Here is a 22,345-nt window from a genome sequence, read left to right as displayed (position 1 = left end):
TTTCCAACTTGCAGCAAGTCAGTATTGGGTTCAGGTACGGGTAGTAGAAAATTGTTGGTCTTTGGCTAATTAATGTGGTTCTAGCAAAATAGCTGTTGTCCAATTTTTCTCATAGTAGCTATAAAGATAATATGTATAGCTGATCTAAATAAAATAATATTCCACGTGTAGCTGAACCATATGTCGCCATCCTTGATAACAGGGCCATAAACTTAGATCAGCTCATGCTGTTTGAAAGACCTGAGCAGAATGTTGCTGGCTGAGGAGGAAACAGAGTAGAGGCTTACTCTCCTAGATGTCCCAATTCTTTGTTTAATACTTGCCAGTGTGACACAGCATGACTGTCTCAGAGCGACATCTGCATTTGTGTTACAGTGGTACATTCTGCTGAGCAGCCTTTTTGGGAGAAAAGCACTTCCTTATGTTCTGCAGTCTGTTTCAAACACTTGCCTGCTTGCCCAGTTAATGAGATTGGAATAACTAGGACCATGTCATCTTTCTGCTATGTTCTTCTGAAGGGTTGCTTATGGTAATCCTCAGTATGTGCTTCAAAGACTTTTGCAGTGGCAGGGTTTCCAAAGCAAAAAATATTTTAGTACAGGAAACATCTAATGAAAGGGGAACATACCAAAACCCATTCCATAATAAGCCAGAGTTTTTTTTCTTTCTGTTGAAAATTCTTAGTGAGAAGGTAAGTGTAAACTGTAAAGTAACATTTTTTAATTTCTTTCGGCTCAGACTTCTCAAGGAACAAATGAAGGACAGAAATGTCCTCTTCTGTGAGCTTGAGTGGGTGCAAATCAGTTAATGTGGACTTTTCTGTTTATAAGAAGGCTGTTGATTGAGAAATGTCTTGTGATCCTTGATCTACCTAATATTTGTACACACAGCCAGTTTTAGGAGACTCAGAAATGGAACAATGTATAGCAGTATTCAGCAGTCAGCAAGCCTAGACTCTGGCAATAGTTTCTTTGCTAGTGTAGAATCAGAGTTTGCTCCCTGAAAGCTGTTTTTCTCTGCAGCGTGGTTACAGAAGCAGTAGGGATTTTTCAGAATAATCTTGAGTGGCCCTTGTATCTTTATGGAGAGGTACCTGTAAAGTGGTAAATTCATGGAATTGAGTGATTCAGTACTGTGTTTCAGCAGCTTTGAGTTACAGCGAGTTGTTTACTTGATGCCGTGGCACCTGAGCCAAAAGTAAAGGTGTGGATTATTTGCCTGCCAGTCATCTTGTCCTGCCCCTAGTTATGCTCTGAAGAAAATCAACAACTTGGGAAGTTCAGGCTGAACTTAGGTTGAAATGAGGAAGTAGGAAGAATTTCTGCACACAACATAGGTATTACTGGCAGTCCTTCAGCACATCTGCATAATGCTAGGCCAGACCAAGCTTGCTGGATGCTTTCCAAAAGTCAACTAAAATCTGTAGGTAGGGCCTTGGGCAGAAGTTCAAAGTGCTCTCTTCTTATCCCTTTCTTCAGAAGTCAGAACGCTTCTGGAGCTGACTGCCTCCTTATGAGCCCTTGAATCAACAGCGATGGTGGGGCCATTTCTTTGTGATGCCTGACATATTGTACCTTTTTTTATGCATTAATCTGTCGCTGGTACCAGCTCAGCAGCCACCTCTGTCTCCCACTCCTTTCACCTTCCCTGCTCACTGCTGTAGCAAAGAACTGTTTGATTCTGACATCGACACTAAATATAGGAAGGGTTAATAGGGGGTGAACAGTGAAACTCCCTGCCACTAAGCTTGAAAACTAATGAAGAAAGGAAGAGAATTATGTGGAGAGGGTAACAAGAGGCTCACTAGCTTCCACGTTTCAGAAGGATGAAACACGGGAGACAGACCAAAGCTGTGCCAGGGTAGTATGATGAATGTAGCTTGCAGTCTTTATTCCAATACAGCAGAATTAGTACAGGCTGTGAAAATAGTTGCTTCTGTCCAATCTTTCTTTCCTGAAGGGTGTACTACTTTTCCCTGAGTCACAGGCAGAAGCATCAAGAGAAGGTTGTGAGGGAAAGGGTGTCTCAGATTTTATCATTTGCAACAGACACAGAGGATGATCTACAAACCTCCTATATTGGTGGAACGAGGAGGAGTCAGAGTAGGACAGAGCATACTTTGGACTCAAGAGGGTTACTGATGTATAAACAGCTCTTCTAGACGCTGCTGAGTGTCATACCTGGCTTTTAGGTGCTTTTATTTCCTAAACTACCTTGTCTGTATGTTGAAATACTCAGGATCCTGAAAATGCTCTCAGATGCTTACACAACTGAGTCACTACTAAGGTGTCAGCAGGACAATTGTCATGTCTTTGAATTAATGCCATCTCACTTGCCCAGTGTAGTTGTTCAGAGCTGTCTAAGCAGGGAAGCAACAGGATGGCTGTTTTAACAAAGTTTGAGATTAAAATCTAAAGAGATTGCCCACAGTAGCATGGTCATGTTGAAGAACTGAGTCGGGATTTTTTGTATTTTTTCACTGCTTTTCCAGTACCACAAATGACATCTGAAGAGGATTTGGCTTTTCACTGTGCCCCCTTCTTTCTAATACCATTAGTAAGTATGGGAGGCTCAAGATGGCTGGAGAAAGTATTCCTTCCATTGACAAACAGCAACCCGATCTTGCACAGAAGAGACCAAGGTCTTCCCCCTTTCAAGATGGGGATCACACAATATCCCCATTTCAAAACAAAACCAAAACCCCCAAAAGCAGTGTGGCAAATCTCTCTCTATCAGCTCTATTTCTGTTCCCTCTCTGAAAGTTTTAAGTTATCTAATTTGGGTCACAAACTATACAGAACCCTTTGTTTTTGGTAGCAGTCCAGGTTGGTAGCCTACAAAAAGTTTTTGTGTCCAGATGCCTCCTGTCTTTGGGGATGTAAATGCAACTGAACCAGCATGTTGCAGGCTGTAGCTGTTAGATGGAGATTGCAATAATGTCCCTGAAATGCTGAATTAAAAAAAAAAAAAAAAAAAAAAAAGTTGTTGGATTTGAATAAATGGGGGTCTTGCTCTCTGCCCTAATGTAATCCAATACGTATCAAAGTCACCCCTTTCCTTTAATAGCAGGAAGGAAATAAGATCTGTATCTCTTGGGAACATGCTTCTAAAACCAACTTTCAGTTGCATTCCTCTGTCTCCTTTTAGTCCCTTTGAATAGTAAAGATTCATGTTCTCACTTTTTTAGTCACAACAGCCTGGATATTAGATCACTTGAGGATGTTGTTTTTCTGTCACAGTCTCATTAACATCTTAGCTTGGGTGTTGGTGCTCCTCTCCCATGTTCAGGTGCTTAGTAAGGATTCTTATCGCCCCAAAACAGTTACTTTGGATCCCAGCCCAGCATGCGTGGGCATTGGCAGCATTTGGATATTTATAGGGATTTCTATTTCCTTCTTTTCTTTGGGCCACTTTCTTTCTTACTACAAGAATTCCTTGTTCCTTCCATGCTCCAATGAATGCAACACTCCCAGGGTGGTATCTGGGCAGTAGATGTTATGTATGTACCTTCCCAGCTGCTGGGGCCAGTGCAAGCAGGTATAACACAGCAGTGGCCTGCAAGGCACAGTAAAAAAAAAAAAAGGAAAAAAGACACTGCCTTTTTCACCCTCTTCCACCTAGTTTTGGGAGATTACTTAGCCTTTTTGATTTATTGTGGTGTTAAACTCGGATATCTTGACATCTAGAGCACCATTATAATGTGACTGGAGAGGGTCAAATGCTCTGAACATTTTTCTGGTTGAAATTGTCCTGAGTCTATATAGTGTGGCAGAAGGGCAGACAGCAAGGATTGGATCTTTCAAACAGTACAATACTGGTTTTATTTTGATTCATTCGTTGAAAGGTGAATCAATATAGTCTGATTCTTAGAGAGGTCTTTACAATTACCACTTAAACTTCTGCCTCTTACTTTCTAGGTACCCACGGTAGAGCAGGACAGCAGCAGTGGTGGTCACTTGACAGCTCCATGTGTGCAGAGTAGCTCAAAGCATTTGCTGACCAACCAGCCAGCTGACGACGGGAATGCGGAGCAGCAAATTCCCTTTTGCTTTCCTTTAGTGGAGGCGCTGGCTGGGTTTCTCTGTTCCACCCAGCTGCTGTTTCCCTCAAAACTTGTAGGAATCTGGCAACTTTGAGACTCTGCCTCATTCTGAAATTCAGTTGTAATCTGTCAGTATGTCTCTGTTGGGAGCTCGGCACCAGTAAGTGTGATTTAAGAAGCTTTGTTTCTTTTGGAAGACAGAGGAATAATGCAAATATTATATCTGAGCTGCTGTAATCGAGACTTGGAAGGACTATGTGAAATGGAGCAGGACCCTGAATGCACGGCTGGAGAAGGAAAACCTGCAGGGGACATATTTTGAGCATTTCTTATCAGAAGGCACTGAGAGACTAGATTAGGAGCCGTTACTTGAAAGAGTCCGTAGCATCCTCTATGTCTCATTAACAGATGGTTCTAAGAGGCAACTGTGGAAATGCAAACTCATGCATGTTTGTGCTTACTCTGCTCTGTGCCTTTCCTGGCAGCACTCACTGGCGTAATCTGTTGGAAATTAACCTTTTCCTTGAGGTATCATTGCAGAGGCTGGTATAATTCATTCCGTTGCCTGTGACGAACCTGTGTCTCGCCCCCTCCACACTCTTCCCAACAAGAAGGAATTCTGTCAGAAAGGTAGAGAAACGCTGGGTATAGGATCTCACGCTTGTGACAGGCAAACTTTCTTCTCCTGCTGTAAGTTTTTCTGTGCTTTCATTGCCAGGATTGTCCGCACAATCCTCTACCCCAATTACCCATTGATTAGGGCTCCTCTGGTAATCTGCCAGATGCAGGTTTGTTACCAACAGATGGCAGAAAGCATTTGAGGTAATGAGAGAAAGGATAACGATTGCTGATCTGCATAATAATCAGCTTGTGAACAGGTTTCATGGGTTTTTTTCTGTTTCCACTGGCTCAAAGATTGCACTGTTGGACAACCAGGCACCTTCTCTTGAGTTAATGAAATAGTAATGGAAGAACCCATTTCTTCTAGCCACTGTTAAGATTTCTGAAGATGCATGTAGTCTCCACCACTGACAGATTAAGATTTTATCCAGAGAGTCAGAGATTGTACCCAGGGTGCTAGGAATGAACATTCAATCCTCTTGTGATCAAGACTTCTAACCAACCAATGTGGTCAGAAATACTTTCCCTTCTCTCTTTTCTGAGGCAACTTTCCTCAGGTCTGCCACAAGACAGGAAGACCCCTGACCCCCTTGGACCAGCATGACCTTTGCAGTGTCCAGTGCTTAGTCTGAAACAATGACTTTCCACTTCCATGTGGTTTGGAGTTCTTCAAGCCAATTCTGCTGCTTAGCACGTTGAGACAGCCACACCATTGCCACATACAAGTCTACATCTAAACTATTCTGGAGTCCTTGCAAGAAGTCGTCTTCTCTGACGTACTCTAGAGCAGTGTTACTGGAGTAATATACCTCATAACTCACTGGTTTCCTCTGCTGTGCAAGACCTGTAGTACGGATTTTTACTGTTTGAAATCTATACGCATTTAGACCGTTTCCATTAGTAACTGTCACTATGTGAAACAAGCCACGTAACACTCACCCAAAAATCATCTTGCTGCCATTCACTGTGAATTTTGGCAAAGGACTTGGGTTGAAGAACTTTCTCAAAAAGTAGCCTTACGCATGTGCGGTAGGTGCTAATGCTGGGCTGTTTTCCATTTATTCCCCAGGTGGGCTGGCAGACACGGTAGACAAGTTTCCATCAAACCCCTTTACTTTGTGAAATCCTTTTCTTCATTCAAGATCCAGGAGTTTTTTGAAATTTGGACTTGATTCCACAGAACAGTAAATGCAGATGATTTCCCTGAGAATCCTTTCCTTTTACCCTGGGTGCTGATAATACAGCAGCCCCCTGCCAATTCTCTGGAAGGATGATGTTTATCACAATCTCATTTGTATCATGCGCGGCCATGCACTTGTCGCTAGTAATTTTAGCATCTGAACCTTACAAGGCAATCACTATCTACTCCTGTCGGTGGGTTGCAGCTGTATAATCTGGAGGAAAGGGATGATTTTTATTTTTGAGCTTATACTCTAAAGCACGAGGCTTTACTATTAAATCTTGATGCTCTGCTACAGACATTGCTGTTGGTTACAGGATTTTCCTGTCCTTAGCCTGGTTTCTAAGGAAACAACGCCTGGGCATCTGAGCTCACGCACATTTGTTATATGCTTTCTTTTTTTTTTTTTTTTCCCGTGTCTGTGTTTTTCCTCTACAAGTTCTGAATCTATTTGCCAAGTGCAATTTTATTGGGCACATATATTGTAAAGATACTGACTTCCTGTAAGTTCCCTGCAAATAGGTGATGGGGAATGGCTCTTACTTGTCCATGGACAACACCCATAGTGTATGCTCAAAGTTTGAGATACTAGAGAATCCATGTGAAAGAAAAACCAGGGAGGCTGTGGCCAGAGGAAAAACTTCATCTCATGCTGGGGCTTGTTAGACACCTGCGAGTCCAAATACTAATTCATGTAACAGCCATCTTCTCTAATTTGACTTCTGCAACTGTTTGTGAAAACTAGTCACCGTAGTTACTGTGGGGGGAAAAATACCAAGTACCTTGTATTTTTCAGAGCCTACCTACGACTGTCCTAATTTAGCACCACCGCAACATTACAGGCTATGCTTGTAGGTGCCTGTGAGACACTTATAACGTGTTCTGTTTATTTTCTGGGAGGAGAACGGCTGAACCATTTCCTGTGTTAGAGGCACCAGTGTTTCTAAAGAGAGATGGGAGCTTTTAGCCATTCTGTTGAACAGGTGACCCCTCTGTTGAACAGGATTAAGTTGGGTCTTGCCCAGAAGCCTTGCAGGGAGGGAGAAGAGCCTGAGGCAGAGATTTCATGTGCATCTGAACTGGCATTCATTTCTTCTGGCTTGTGGATGACACCAGTGGGCAGTAATATCTGACAAGGTATGTGTAGAGGGAGGGAAGGGGTGGGAAAAGGGAGAAGGACTTTAATCGCTTGGTGATGGCGAGCTATTTAGTTTACTGTATCTCAGGCTGCTGAGAGTTTGGATATGTAAAGATAACGTGTATTCCTAAGGCAGGATCTCTCTTGGTGGGAACAATAATCATGACAAATGGGAGTCAACTGCGAGACTGTGTGTATCCTGACAGCAGCATGCTGGGTGAAAAACAGACTTCTTGGAACTGATCAGAGTGTAAGTAAAAACAAGTGTGCGGGGGGGTTGTTTTTGTCTTTTACGTTTCTCCCAAAGAGCACTGTCTGTTAATACTTCTTCTTTCTTTGCTGTTACTCAGAGACCTGCCTGGTGTTAACTGATTTCAGGGTAGTCGGCAGACTTCAAGGTGCAGTATTGCTGCAGGGTTAACGATTCTCTGCCCTGGGAAATTGGGGCATACTGTGGCAGGACTGCTTCCTTGAGTCTGCACAGGCCACTTGGGAGATGGTAACAGCACAGGCTGCTGGTAAAGGGCAGAGCTCTTTGTTGGGCAGCAGAGACTGGGGAGAGATGCCCCTGGTTCTCAAAGGGAACTTCTTTAGCTGGATTAGGGGTACATGTGTGTGGGGAAGGGAGGCTTTCCAGGAGAAGAACTGGGGTCTGGACTGCCTCCACCCCATTAATCTTTCCAAAAGACAGTTATATTTGTTAGCTGGTAGAGCTGAGTTACTTGACTGCTGGCAGAGGGTAATGCTGCTGAGCTTGGTTCCTCCTGAGGGAGGTTGAGCAGGACTGCTCCCGCCACTGACTTCCCAGTGACCACATGTAGACTGAGGCTGTCACACTAATTACAATGCTTCACAAGACGTACTGGAGCTTCTACATCAACTGTCTAAGTCAAGGAATGGAGAGTGAGGGTTTATTTAGGGGACAAATAGAAGTGCCTCTAGACTACAGAAACAAAAGCAGAGGGGCTTTAATGTTTTTAAGAGCATCCCTCTCTGTAAGTTTCCTTGAAAGTGTTCTCAAGGCTGCCGTGCAGTGTAATGTCACTCCAAGCCCATACAAGAGCAAAAATGCTGCTCTTTAGCAGGTGAAACAGATGCTCAGATGAATGAGGCTGCGTTGCTTAAGGCAGTGCGTTCAATGAAGCAGTATCCAGAACGTTTCCTGCTGGCAAAAGTGAGGCTAAGCTTAGAAGCCACTGAGCTGCTGTTAATAGCTTATCACAGTTATTTTCTCTCTGCTGTTACCCTGGCTTTGGTCCACCTGGTAGTACTGTGCACCTCCTGTAAATGATGTCCTGTGCAGTCTTCTTTTAGACAGCAGAGAGATGCAGGGTTTTATGTTCAAAAGCAGTTGATTTGTTATTGATTACAGTATACCTAAATGCTTTCTCTGGCCTTAGTGTCTTGCAACTGAACATAACCAAAAGGAGTAAGAGGGATTATAGACAATAGGTAACTCACGTTTCTACGTGTCTCTGATCATTATTTGCAGGTGCTTATCCAGGGTGCTGCTGAACGCTTGCGTTTGCTGCTGCTGAAATCGGTGCTCAGCACTCTTCAGAAATAAATTGCAGCGGTTTTATTCTTTATCCAGTATGCCTGCTTCCACTTTCTTCCTTCCCTCCTTCTATGGAAACCCTCAGCAGCGCCACTTTTAAGGCTTCAGAGAGTCAAACTACAGCAAAAGCATTGCCAGTGACTTCACAGAAAATAGTGGCTGGCACATGGCATCTCTAATTCCTTGTAGTGCTTAACTAGTCTGAGAATGCTGAGCTATTCATTAGCACACATAACAACAGTACTGTGTGGTACTTCAAAGAGGGAATTTAAACTCCAACAGTCCTACTGAGATATTTTATTGCCTGCGGCTTGAGGCCCTTTCTTCACAGTGAAGATGTCTGGCTTCATAGGTGCGGATTGCTTTATTTAGAGATGGCACACTTATAATTTATCTTTAAAGGCATATTTCATGGCAGCCCCAGCTCTAGAGTGAATCTGAGTGTGGGTTTTGTGTGATGTGGTGGGTAATTCTGAGAGGGGACTGGATACTTGTAGAGGCTAATCTTTCTCTTTAAAAAGAGCTAGGAAGCATTGCAAACACAAATGGTGTAAGTTTTTGGGTCCCTCACAAAGCGTTCCGTCCTGCTGTATATCCTGAGTCCTGGACAGGCCATGGTGAGGCAGGACACTTCATAAGCCTCTCAGTGCTCAGCAGCTCTAGGTAAGTGCTAAGAGCTGCAGGATCGGGATGATGCAGCTAGTGTATAGGCAGCAAATTAAGCTGAGATGGCTGAACTAATGATTAGGATCCCCAGCTTTTCTGTCCCTCCCCAAAGTTGTTGCCTTGCAGTGGTGTTGGCTGGGGAGGATCTGAGTAGATGAGGAAAATCAATGCTCAAACTCTTGGAGAACAACTTTTAATCTCTTCTTGAGCCAGCCTGAACAGCTCTGCTAAGTAGGAAAGAGAGTCTGGTGGTGAGGAGCATCTTACCTCGATAGTTTACAGGAGATACCAAAAAACCACACCATGAAGTTAACTTTGATACATGATGGTGGTAGAGAAACAGCTATGGCTCTTTACCAGCTGATCCTGCAATGGGGATGCTGCTCCCCGCTTGAGGGAGACATGGTGGATGGCTGCAGGAAGAGGAGGGGGATTGCTTCATAACTATCACAGTTTAATCTGCCAGCACATAGGAGAAATACTACAATTCTAGTTTTTGTTCAGCAGGGCTCTGTTTCCTGCTCTCAGTTACTGGGCTGACCAAAGGAAAGGTTGGGAGTCTATTTTGAACTGAGTATAGTATTGATGACTTCCCCCCCCACACACCTTTTTTTAGTATGATAGAGTGAAGGACTCTTCATGCAGTCAACACCTTTTTCTCAAAACTGATGCAAACCAGAACCAAATGAAATAGCTCATGATAAGTTGCTATTTGCTTAATGCTTTTATTCTTTGAAGGTGTGAAAAACTTAGTACATATTACTGGTTCTGATACTTGCCTACTCTGTGGCCTTTGAGTCACGTAATGATACGATAAAATGGGAAGAATGATACCTGTGGCAGATGGCTGTGTGGCTATTTAAGGCTCTCAGAGGAAACAGGATTATAAGACAGGCTTATTTCTGAGTCGGAAAAGGCTCCATCGCCATGTGTATGAAGGGGACAGGGAGAGGAAGGCTCCCAAAGAAAGTGTGTTGAAGGTTTTCTGTCCTCTGCCTGGATTGCTGCCAGAGCTGGTGATGGAATGAGCACTGTGACAGATTAAAATTACACTAATCCAGATCATCCAGAAATGTAAGACCCCCAATCATGCCTGGGGAGGCCAGAAAATTAGACTGTTGCCATTCTAAAAAGAGAAAATACTCTTTCCTAATGTTCCACTGGGACTATCATATTGCAATCCAGTGACCTCACTGTGACCTCACTTAGTAAATTCTTGGTGGTTTCTTGCTGCTCTTGCTTCATGTCTTCATTCCTCAGGAACCGAGGAATACTTTAAAGGCTGCAATGTGGGGGCGACTCACCTATTCAGTGTTTAATAGGTTAATGCTGCTGCTCCCTTAGATGTCTGGTCTGTTTGCACTTTGATCAAGATGTGCTTAAGTCTTTGAAAATTATTATTTATAAAAGCAGCACCTGCAGTGATTATCTAACTGCCCTAAGCTACAGGCTTGGGAGTTCAGGGTGGAGATATGTTGCTTGAGCATTATCAAACAATTACTATCGTACGATCTCAGCGGGGCCTGGACCTACACAGTGTGTCTGAGGAAGGCAGTGCTTCCACGGACAGCCTTGTTTCATCGTTTAAAATGTGCTGTGACTGAAATAATGCTGGTCTGTACTGGAATGCCACACCAGCTAGGCTTCCTTTCCCTGCCCAAAATACAAGTTTGTGGTCAGTTTTTCCTGCTTCTTTTTTCACTTGAGCTTATGCTTATCCTCTTCTTGGGATATTTTTCTGTATTACAGCAGGGCATCATCTTGGCATATTCTGATACATCTCATGGCTGCCTTTTTTGGTCTTTTAATCTGCCCAGTAGAACTGTTCTCTTTGGCACATGGAACAGTTTGAGCTTCAATCTGGGCTCATGCTACAGGTGAAATGCAATGGTAGTGAGTCAAAATAGAGGAAGGGGGATTCTGCTCCGAGGATTGAGCATGCTGGGTCTGAACAACTTTGCACATATACAAGAAATAGCACTGAGTGCTTCACTTGCAGTCCTGCCAGTTTCTTTGGCAGTCTGCTCCTGGTTTCCCTTGTTATAAAGAGTAGCAAATGCACTTCCACCAAAAATCTGTGCACAGGTGGTTGACTTTCAGTTGTCTCTTGGGTACAAACAAGAGCAACATCACTGTGGGCATAGCTTATAGATTTTTCCTTTGGCAAAAAGACAGCCTTCATAGAGAGGTAGACCATGCATCTCTCTTGTTAGTTTTTATAAAATAGGAGTAACTGTAAGAGCAAAAATTGTAGGAGAGCAATGAAAGAACGTGGTGTTCCTGCATGCGTGTTTAGATGTTGCAGCTATGAAAGGCAAGCTCCTGAGGCAGAAGGCCTCAAGGCCTTCAAGCAATCTTGCCACTCGGAGAGTAGGCCTCCAAGGCCATGAGACCAAGAAATCTTGACACTTAAAAAATGAGGTTCTTCTGCTTCTGTTTTGGGCCTCCAGCATTTGTTATGCTTTCTTTTATAGCAGAGAAGGACAGAAGCTAACTTTGAAAATACAAGTGTTTCATCATGATCTGCTTTCAGAGTCTGGGCTTTAAAAAAAAAAAAAAAAAAAAGGTGAAAAGAAAGATGCGCGAGATGGTGGCTGTGACCGTTCATGTTGCTTTATCAAGCTCTTCTGTACAACGGCCACGTGAGGAGGCACAGCTCTGATCTACGAGTGGAGTCACACTGCACGGCCACAGCTTCTCACGCGGCATGACTGCACGTGCAATACGCGGTGATGCCACGTGGCTCTCAAAGTCCCTCCGGCTTGCCTGCGGAGGCCCTCTGTCCTCGTGACTTCATGCCTGTTTCTGTGTAACTGATATCCTCTGCCTTTTGCAAGAAGAAAAGTTAATGCCATTGCTTGACTAAAGCGGTGCCGGCTTTTACCCCTAATGAGCCCCTGCCAAATGCTGTATCTGAAAAGAATCTTTATTGTGTGCAAATTCTCCTCTGCCGCTTACAAGCTGATTGATCCCCTGTGGGACAAGGGGAGAGTGCCAGGAAAGTGAAGAATTCGCTTCTGCCTTTTCAGGACTGATCCTGAAACGCAAGTGATCGCATGCTGGAAAGCGTTTCTGTACGTTTCTGAGAATTACGAATATAATCCAATACAGCTGTTGCGTTAGCATGTCCCTTCTTCTCCTCCGGCACCAGATCAGGCCCTTGGATTTTGAAGACCCGCATAGGAAACCTCCACACCTGGTTGTACAAAATGTTTCTGCTTGCAACGAAACTTGGCAGGACCCAATACTCTGCATTAGTATTATTGCCTCTTGTGCTCCAGAGGGTCCTGTTAAAACTCTGGCCAAGTGAAGGGCACTCAGTTTGGCTTCCCCTGAGCAGCGGCAAAGCAGAAGGAGGTGCTTAGAAAAAGGAGCTTCACCGTTGTTTTGTTGGCAGCCCTGTAGCTCCTCGGTTTTCATCTGGTGTCGGGACAGTGCTAGAATCGAGTGTTGTTCTGTCTGCTGTAGACTCTGTCCTGAGTGAGATTGATTTGCAAAAAGCAACGAGGGTGGGGGAAGAGAGGGGAAAATATAATCTGTGTGCTACTGCGCCAGGATGTATTTGCCACAGTTCTGTGGGAATTTCTTCTTCCTTTCCTAAAAGAGAGGAAGGGGGGGAAATATCCACCGTTTTCCTCTAATTTAGCCATGTTTTTTAAATTAAAAGAGAGATTTGGAAAGTCTTAACTGCTTTTGCAACCCCCACTATAACAATTCAAGCTGCTCCCAAAGCTTACAGGCTCCTCTACCTCTCCCGTGCTGTTTTTCCAGCAATGGAGAAATCTATAGTTCTGGCCCTGTGGCATTTTTTACAGGCAGTAGAGATGTTAATGCCAGAATCTTGGCGGCTTTCCAACCAGAGTAATTACATTCTGCCGACCTGAAATTCTTCCTGCTTCTACACAAGGTCACTTTAGGCACCGACAGAGCCGGGGCTGCAGCCCGGTGCCCTGCTTTGCCCTCCCCTCCATCCCCTTGGTCTATCCTCCAGTCACCTTCTCCTCAAAGGAACAGAGGGCTTCTTGCTCGCTCTAAGGTACCCAGTGCCCCGTAAAAATTGAGCTAAGGAAATGGGTCTGAGCAAATCCCCTGAACTGCTGTCATTAGGTTTTGAAGTGTGACCCGATATCCCGCTTCCTTTGATAAGTCAGGGGCTGGTATTTTTAACAGACAGTGGCTCTTTTCTTGTTCTCCCTTCGACCCCTTTTGGAGCCAGTGTGGCACAGCTAATTCATGGAGGAAATTACATTTATTACTTTTCCTAGCAAATGCGCCCTCTCTGCAATGCTGTTTCGTGCAGTGTAGGGCAGATGCAAGTCAGCCGGCCCATTTTCCTAATTTCATTTGGAAGGATCAAGAGACACCATGCTGGTCTTGCAGGCTGGGGGCTCAGTCTAGAAAGAAAAGGCGCAGCAGGCTCCCGCATTGATGGAATCTATGGCATCGCCCCAAATGTTGGTTGTCCAAAAAAAAAAAAAAATCTCAAGGACAAAGTGTATCCTTCAATAAACAAAACAAACTGCCCCAACAAAACCAAACCAGCCTTTGCGACAGCCCTGACTGAGAGGAAGGAATCTGGGGTTGGGGCAGTAACTCAGCCATTGTTTCAGCGTAGATCTGCTTGTGCTGCCTTTGCCTTCCCGTTCTGCAAGGCAGAGCTGACAAAACCTTTGACCAGGAAACTCTGATATTCAAGGCAAATCTTTTTGCATGCCATGTCTGCACGGTCTTCTCTGTGACTGTGCACAGACCTAAATCTCCAGCCACTAATCCCACAGGTCTTTGTGTATTAATTCTTTACAGTGCCTCTGTGCTTGCTAGACTCTCTTTGATGTCCCAGCTTGCAGGTTTTTAAAATGACAGAACCTAGGAAGGATTTGGAGGGGATGGGGGGGTGGATAAAGCATGTAGGAGAGACATGCTGGCCAGCTTTGGGACTGTTTTTGTTGTAAGAACGCTTTTAGTCAAAATTGCAGACTTATCCCCATCTGCACTCTCTGTTTTCCTTTTACCCTCCTTTATCTCTAATCTTTGTCTGTTTTTCTTAGGGAGGAGGTGCTAGAAAGAGGCATGGTAATCCTACCTGATATAATTATACAAAGGTGGTTTGGCCAGACATCAGGATGGTCTTTCAAGCTTTCTGAATTCAGCAGTGCTGTCAAAACAAGTGTTACAGGACTTGGACTCAAATTTGTCATTCTTGTTTGAAAGTGGTAAAAAGTGAACAATCATTCAGAACAAACATCCACACCACCTCCACCCCAGACTGAATTTAACACTTGCGTGGATTTAAAAAACTCATGTGAAGAGTCAGGAAAAGAAAGAGTAATTGCATTTCTACTTTAATCAGACCTAATTCTGTCCTCTGTGAAGGTTTAATCGTTGCAGTGGATGAGGCTAGATTCGATGCTGTCTCTTGAAACACATAAGATATAAGTGCTGGGACAAAGTCAGGTCTGCAGATAGCTGTGAAATCGCATGAATAGCATATAGCTAAATAGCATAGCTAAAGGTTAAAAAGACTGATCTAATAGGGAAAGCAGATGACCGCCTAATATTAAAGCTGTTTTTTAAAATGTATTAACCCAATTTTTAACCTTGCAGTCAGCTGCCTCAAAATACTACTGCCTGTGGCTAAGAGCCAAAGCATCGCTATGCTACACAGAACTACAATAACCTATAAATAGACAAATTGAGAAAACAAAAGAAAAATAGAAATCAGCATATTTGACACCCGGTTTGTGATCTCTTGCTATTGTGTTCATATCATCAGTATGCAATGGAGTCTGCCGTGAGCCGAGGCAGAGACAAGTGGCATGTCGTGTGCTCGGGGTGTGTGGTGCTGGGGCTTTCAGGTGTGCCCAGCTGTGGCACTGGGCTGTCGGTCGGAGGTGGGACGTGAATGGGCTTCAGCACGTCATGCTGCCTAGTCACTGCAATGTTTGGTCCTTCCAGCTCTTTCCCTGATGGCACCAGGCTTCAGCAGCGAATTTGCTTGATTAAAAAGCGCCAGTTTAGGAAGTGGTGGGGAGACTGCAAGACTGACTAGGTAAAGAGAGGGCATGTTTGCTGGCAGGCAAGAAAGCAAGGCAAGGAAAAGGGTGAAGCCTGCAGATGGGAGAATTAGTGCCTGCTGTTTGTGGGGCAAGGGCAGAAGGAGCCGCCTGCCAGAAATCTGGTGCTGGCAGAGGGATACGTACGCACACGCGCGCACACGGAAGGAAGCGTGTGTGTATTCATGGGTGCATATGGCTGAGTCCATGTGCTTAGACATGTGGCATGTTTATGCAGATTCTCTATATGTATAAACATACCAGGAAGAGGTCTGCCTTTTCAGGAGCGATTCACGGTTTGAGGTGAGCTAACACGTTGCTTCCATGCAGCTTGCTTTGTCAGGAAGAGTTGAGTTCCTTCTGCCCTGCAATTGCAACCCTCTGAGGAGTAAACAGCGGTTACCTTGGAAAAAATGTTTGGTCCGATGTATCCGCGGATGGGAGCAGAGCGCGGAGCCTGCAGTCCCGCTCAGCGCGCGTCCGGGGAAGCCAGGCTCCTGAGAGATGCAATGCTAAAGCTGACGCTGTCGCTGCATCCACGCTGAATTTTAAGAGCAGCCTCAAGGCTGGGCCCGAGGCCAAATTCGCCGACTGTCCACACGCGGGACTGGGTTGAGGGCGAACCAGCGAGCGTATTCAGGGAAAGTGCCTTGAATGAGCTCTGTGTATTTACTTGCCGCACAGGCAGGTCCCTGCGTGCTGTGCCTGCCCCATCTGCTCTCGTGGCGATGGCACATGACTGACAGGCACACAAAATACCCCAGGCTCTGCCTCAGTCGTCACCTGCCACGGGGGCAGCTGGGATTACAGCTCCGCTGCAGCTCGAGGCTAGTCCAGCCTCAATCCCCTCCCTGGTTTGGTCCGCTCAGGTGCGCGTTTTTGCGGCCGTGTCGTGTCGGGAAACGCCTTTACCCCTTTCGTAGTTCATTCGTCCCCCCTAAGCCAGGTTCCTACTAACTACCCACTGCTGCTGGGACCTTTGAGGTTCTCAGGTGGAGGACCTGGGTGGGACGCGGCTTTGTGTCCGGTACCGTTATACCGAGCGGTACCTAGACACGCGTGTGATGCAGTACGTGAAGGGCGGTATGCACTGTGCATACGGTAAATCACGGTTCAGACGTGGTATGAAGTTTTTCAGTGACCCGGTAGAAAAGTTTCTTGTATCGAACTAAGCATAGAAGCATAAATAAAAGATAATTTACCCATAAGATGCATGAACTGGAAAATTTGCATGTCAGCCAGCTCTTCACTGGCATAAGCTTGGTGTACTGCATCAGCATATTGCGAAATGAGGTTTTTTTTCTCTAAAATTCAGTTTACTTTGAAAAAATAGACAACATACATCTGGCCACAATTACATTATTAAGAGAGCAACAAAGTAGAGACTTGGTTTTTTTGTTTTAGTTGTTTAGTCTCAGATATGATCACTTGCTTAGGTTCCCCACTCTTTTTTTTTTTTTTTTTTTTTAATCTTTGATGCTCTAAATGCCATAGAAGCAGGCAAAACCTGCAAAGCTATGAGACAGTGTTCATATTAAAATGTCATGATGCAGTGTTACACTGGACAAGGATCTGTCCAGAAGCAGTTTGCTATACTATGATTTATGGCCCCACTTCAACACAAGCACTTGAAGTACTTTGGCGAATTGGGGCTGAGTTCAGTTTCAAGTCCTTGTCCTACAGGTGTCTCCAGTCTTTTCTTATTGATGGATTTGCCATGAGAAAAGGGAAACCTTGGAGCCAAACATAGAACACAGGCAATGAGGGCAGGTTAAAAAACACAGACCTGAGCAACACAGAGCTTAAAAGAACTACATCAGCAGTTAAGCACCTGTAAGGCAGATACAGGCGGGGGTGGCATAAGAGTATCTGAAATATCCCTTTCCAGCCCTGGGATGCACCTTCATCCTTTTCTCATGCCTAAACTGAAGCTTTGTCACTTGTCAAGGATCCAAGGAATTCCTCTGTGCTGGAGACAGTTATCTTGAACATGCACTGGGGCAGCTGCACAACCTTCCTCTTGCTGCTGCACAGAGTGCTCATTTAAAAACACCACCACCACTGGAGTTTCAAGCTGCTTTCTGGATTGTGAGCAAAACTCGAGACTGCAAACTCTGCTTGCTTGTCAACAGGGAGAATGCAGCAGCAGTCTCCTGGGTCTGAAGGGGTGCTAGCTGAGCTGGGCAGCCCTGAGCTGTCTTAGCACGTGTCTTGGGTGGTTGCTGGCTCGTGATATCCCATTCCTAAAGAGTGACCCAACAGCCAACTGATGCTAGTGAAGGGCTTGTCCGCTAGTGAGTGTAGGATTCGGTCCTGCCTGATGCATGGAGTGCAGAAGGATCATCCTCCAGCTTTTCCTCTTATTTATGCACATTGTAAAGCCTGTCCTCCCTAGAATCTGAGAAGGCAGTGGCCCCATCTTTCTCTGAAGACAAAAGCTACAAAGGGTCACAGGGTGGGTGATCAGCACCAGGGTGTTCCTGTGACGTTAGAAAGGCTCAAGGAATTCTGTCTGTCCTTGTTTTGGGGAGAACTGGCTTCTTTCCCTGAGACTTGGTTAGAAATTAATGCCACTGTTTTTGGTTTGAATAGGTTCAGCTATAATAGGACTTGGTCATGTTTGTTGCTCTGGGCAAAGATTTTCTGAAGGACTGCAAATGAGGCGGTGCAACAGAAAGAATTACAGACATTAGGATAGGTCTCCTATAACACTATGTGAAGTCCCTAGTGTAATTTGAAAATCTAGAATTAAGGTCTTTCTGTTTTCTGTGCCAAGCCTTGGTTAAATTTGCCAGCAAGGCCCTCTGCTTTCTGGATCACTCTAGTGCAAAGGACTAAAGATGTTAAAGCAGCATCTGGGTGATACAGCAGACTTGGAGGAATTTCTACAGAATTGAAATTTGGAAGTGCTGTAGAAATTGTAAGGAATATTGCCACCCACCAGGCAGCGCATGGAGTCCAGTTGCTGTTTCTGGCTCATGACAAATCAAGACACATGCTCTTTGGACAAGCCAGGTCCTTCTCCAAACTTTTCTCAGGCTGCCTGCAGACGCCAGCAGGCAACTCTACAGACTCAGTGCGTTTTGTGGCAGGCCTGCTTCCCAGCAAAGAACAGATTAGGTGATCAGAGCTTAGGAGGTGCACCAAATAGTGCCACTGTGGGTTGGGCAGGTTCTTCCCTTGAATACATAGGCATTAAAAACCAATTTGTGGTAAGAAGGAAAAAAAAAAAAAGAACAGGAAAAATCTTAAACTGTTACAAAACAACTACCAGAAAAACATCTTGCCTGTATTTAAACAGGGAGAAGAGGCCAGACACTAGCCTGGCAGAGGAAGATATCAAACATGCAGGAAGCAGTGGGAGGCTTAGCAAACTTACATGGCCAGTGGGTTGGAGACAACAGCGAGCTGAGGGAGTGCTTCCAGCCTCCCTGGGGAAAGGGGCTTTCAGAGAGCAGTGCAGCCTTCCCTGTGAATGGCACCATGGGCCGAATTTAAGGAGGGAGGGGGCAGAGTGGACCGTTGCTGGCATCGTTCGTTCTTGCCTTTGAGCACATCAGAGGAAAGCCATCCGAATCAGTCCCCTTCTCACTGATCACCCTCAAGTCAGGGCTGCAATGAGATGTTTTGGCACCCAAGGTATGTATCACATTCATCCTCCCATCAGTTCTCCCTCCTCTTTTGCTAGGCTCCTTCCAGCTGCTGCCACTTACTTCTAGTCCCCCTACGCAAACCTCTTCTGGGACCAGCAGGTATGCCAAGAGCAGCTGATGGGTTTGAGCATATATGCTCCACCCGGCAGCCCTTGCTTGAACTGGCCCCCAGTGGAGGGTGGGATGCAGAGCTGAGAACTTCCACATCACTGAAAAATGAGACACTTCCATTCCGTGTAATTCATCTTATGTCAAACCAGAGGAATGAAGGGAAATTTTAATACGTATGCCAAACACAGAAAATCCACAAGTCTTTGCATGACACCCTCCCTCCCACCACAACACACACACAAACTATTTCCAGATTGCAAATATAGCTGTTTAACTGTATTCATTATTTGTTTGGTCTAAGTAAAGAATTAGGTGTCTGAACAGGGAGTTTGGCAGAAGATGAGTTCAGATTGTGAACCCAGAAATTCCCGCTCTCCTTTCCCACTTAGCTGAAATCCGCCTTTTTTTTCTTTCCCTTAAAAAAAATCACCATGCTCAGAAAAAGCTTTGTTTTGATTGTGCTGAACAACTTAGTACCTGCCTCGCTCAGAGCTCACCTAACCCAGTCCCAGGTGTGTATTTGCCGGAGAAGAGACACAGGATGCTGGGGAGTAGTTTTGATGGCTCCTGTTAAAAAAGTTTTGCTGTGTGGGAAAGAACCCGATACCCGTTGAGCCAGAAGATGAGTGCAAGAGAGAACCTGTCTCCATGTCCCCTTGGGAGCCCAGACCCCCTTCTCTGCTGAGCTGTCTTCCTTGGTGGGAAGGGCACCCTGGACTCCCTTCTGGATGCTGGGCATCAGGGAGTTAGATGTGGCTGTGCTGCACCGAGTCCCTTAGCCTCCTTCAGGCAGGGTTAAAACCCATTACACCTGGTGCTGAGTATACCCTGGTAGCACCGCAGCTCTGTTTTCAATAGTACACAGGTAATAATAAAGTCCAAATATTCCCTCGTCCGTCTTTTCCTAAACTCCTGATACACAGGACCCCTCACCTTTCTTTTGGCTTTGTCAGCTTCCTCGCTCTGTCTCCCTGATAAAACCCTTCTCCCCTTTGCAGCGCTTTGTGATGAGAGTTGCTAAGCCCTCCCGAACTCTTTCCTTGGAGTCTTGCAAGAGTATTGGCAGTGTTTGTAGGGACTTTCTCATTTTGGGATGTATCTTGCTGGAGCCACCAGGCCTCCCTCTGATCCCATAGTAGTCTAGCCCTGAATATTTCACCTCGTCTTAAACCAGGCATCCAACTCCATCAGATGAATTTGTACTTTATAAATGTCAGTTTCTGGCATTTGCCCATCGTGGAGCCGAGCAGGACCAGCTCAGACACCGGCCATGTCTGGAGCAGGCTGAATCTGTCCCAGAGCCCTGTGCCATAAGGAGAACCCAGGTACAGGTCTGCCCACCTTTTCACTTCCCCTGGGGGAATCTGCCTCATCTTGTCCCTTGTGGCTTAGCTGTGTCCCGAGACATTTTGCTAGAGCCTTGTTTTATGCTTATTTGGTCTATAATGTGCTTTTGTGGCACAGCAGCGTCGCTGTGTGCACACCCGGTGGGTTTGGGGCTGCCACTGTGTTTGAGAGCACAGACCCAAGCATTTCAAAGCAACGGGAGATCATCAAGACCACTTTGGCTAAAGTAATTCAGACTGCCAGAGCCAGGTTGCACAGATCGGTACTGTGGGATTTCATGGGAACCACTGTGTGTGTTCAAAAATTGAAAAAAACTGAGGAGAAAAATATATGCGATGATACTAAGGCCAGAAGGATGTAGCTCAATCCAAGGTGAAACCTGGAGGAAGGAAATACAGTACTGATGGAATACGAGAAGTAATTTTAAATTCTTGCAAACAAAGATACCTTTTGTGACCATGGCCCTTCCTTCTGCTATATCAGCACTTTGGCAGCAACAGCTTGGGAGTCTGAAATCAGTTTCTAAACCCTTGACCTCTTAGTGTGAAAAAGCAGCAGCAGGAGGAGGTGGATTTGCAGGGGATAAAGCTCTTATCCACAAACTGTTTATCATTTAATATCAATCTAGGGACAAAGATAGCCATAAATCCATGGGAAGCACCTATATTCTGTGTCTATTCTAACACCAAATGGGATGTGTGCCAGGCAAGTGGGCTGTGGGGTGGCTGGGCTCTTACTCTGTGAAGAGAAGTTTGCCGTAAAATTGGGTAAATTACAATTAGACAAAAATTAGATTATTCAAGCAGGTACTATTACATTTGTGTTTATCTGGATCAATATGGCTCCTTCTTAAATCTAAAATATTGCATTAATTGTTTGAAGTTAGTTTTTATTCCCCAAATTGGTACGAAAAAGGCAAAGAAAGCATAAAGTGAAATTAAATGTTTTGATAGATGTGATTTTTCCTGCCTTTATTCCTATTTTCCCCCTTCTGTCTGTCTGAGATGTCCTATTTGCAAATACAGCTAGAATAGACTTTCTTTCTGAGTTTGAAAGGATAGAGACAGGACGGAGAACTGGCAAGTTCAACAGCATCAAGAGATGACTTTTCTATCCAGTGCTGAATAATTGCTTGCTTAACAGTGTTCACCCTCGCCCATGTGGCATCCTAAAATGTGTCCCAAGGCAGGCATCTGGCTCATTTTTCCTTATGGGGTGCCCACAGAAACTGTTCTGGGGGTTGCAAACCCAGGTCTGATCATCTTCTCAAAAATCCCGATCCCTCATTTCTTGGAGATCAATAGCTAACTGCACTATATCCACCTCTAGCTTTCAAAGGCTGTTCTTTCTCCTGGGAGACCTGGGTTATCTGTTTCTGGTAGTTTTTCTAGCAATATCAACTACTCCACAGTTCTGAGTCCTGTAACAAGAAAGCCTGAAGAACTGGTCAGTCTCGTGGCTGTATGCCTGTGCTTGATGGGAATTTACGTGCCAGAGAGCAGAGACTTTGCACTCCTGGTTAGGGGGTGGTGTGCTTACGGCATTGCAACACGAACGTATTGCTGCTCCGAGGCTCTGCTTTCCTTAAGGGACTTAGAGACTCAGAAGAATGGGAATAAATGTTTTTAAATGTCAGTAGTTGACAGCTGACCGTAGCAAGGGCTCCAGGAACCACCTTCTTCGATGCACAAAAGCGACAAATTCAGTAGCAGTCTCTAGCCTGTTCCTTGTCCAAAGCTCTATGACAGTGACCACCCTAGGTTTGGTGGCAAGACATCTGAGCCTTGGGTGCTCCTTGAAGCCTGGTCTTGCCTTCCCCAGTCATCTTTTTTCCATTTCTTTTTTCCCTAGCGTATTTCAGTGTGTTACAGGGGAAATCTGCTAAGCAAAGTGGGTATCAATGATCTTCCATGCCAGGGCAGGATCATTACTGCTTCTGATGACTTTGGTGCTGGGCAGAATGATGCCACGACAGC

Source organism: Aquila chrysaetos, chromosome 2 (genome assembly GCF_900496995.4).
Source record: "Aquila chrysaetos chrysaetos chromosome 2, bAquChr1.4, whole genome shotgun sequence".
Taxonomy (NCBI): Eukaryota; Metazoa; Chordata; class Aves; order Accipitriformes; family Accipitridae; genus Aquila; species Aquila chrysaetos.
Note: the sequence above shows the minus strand (reverse complement) of the source record.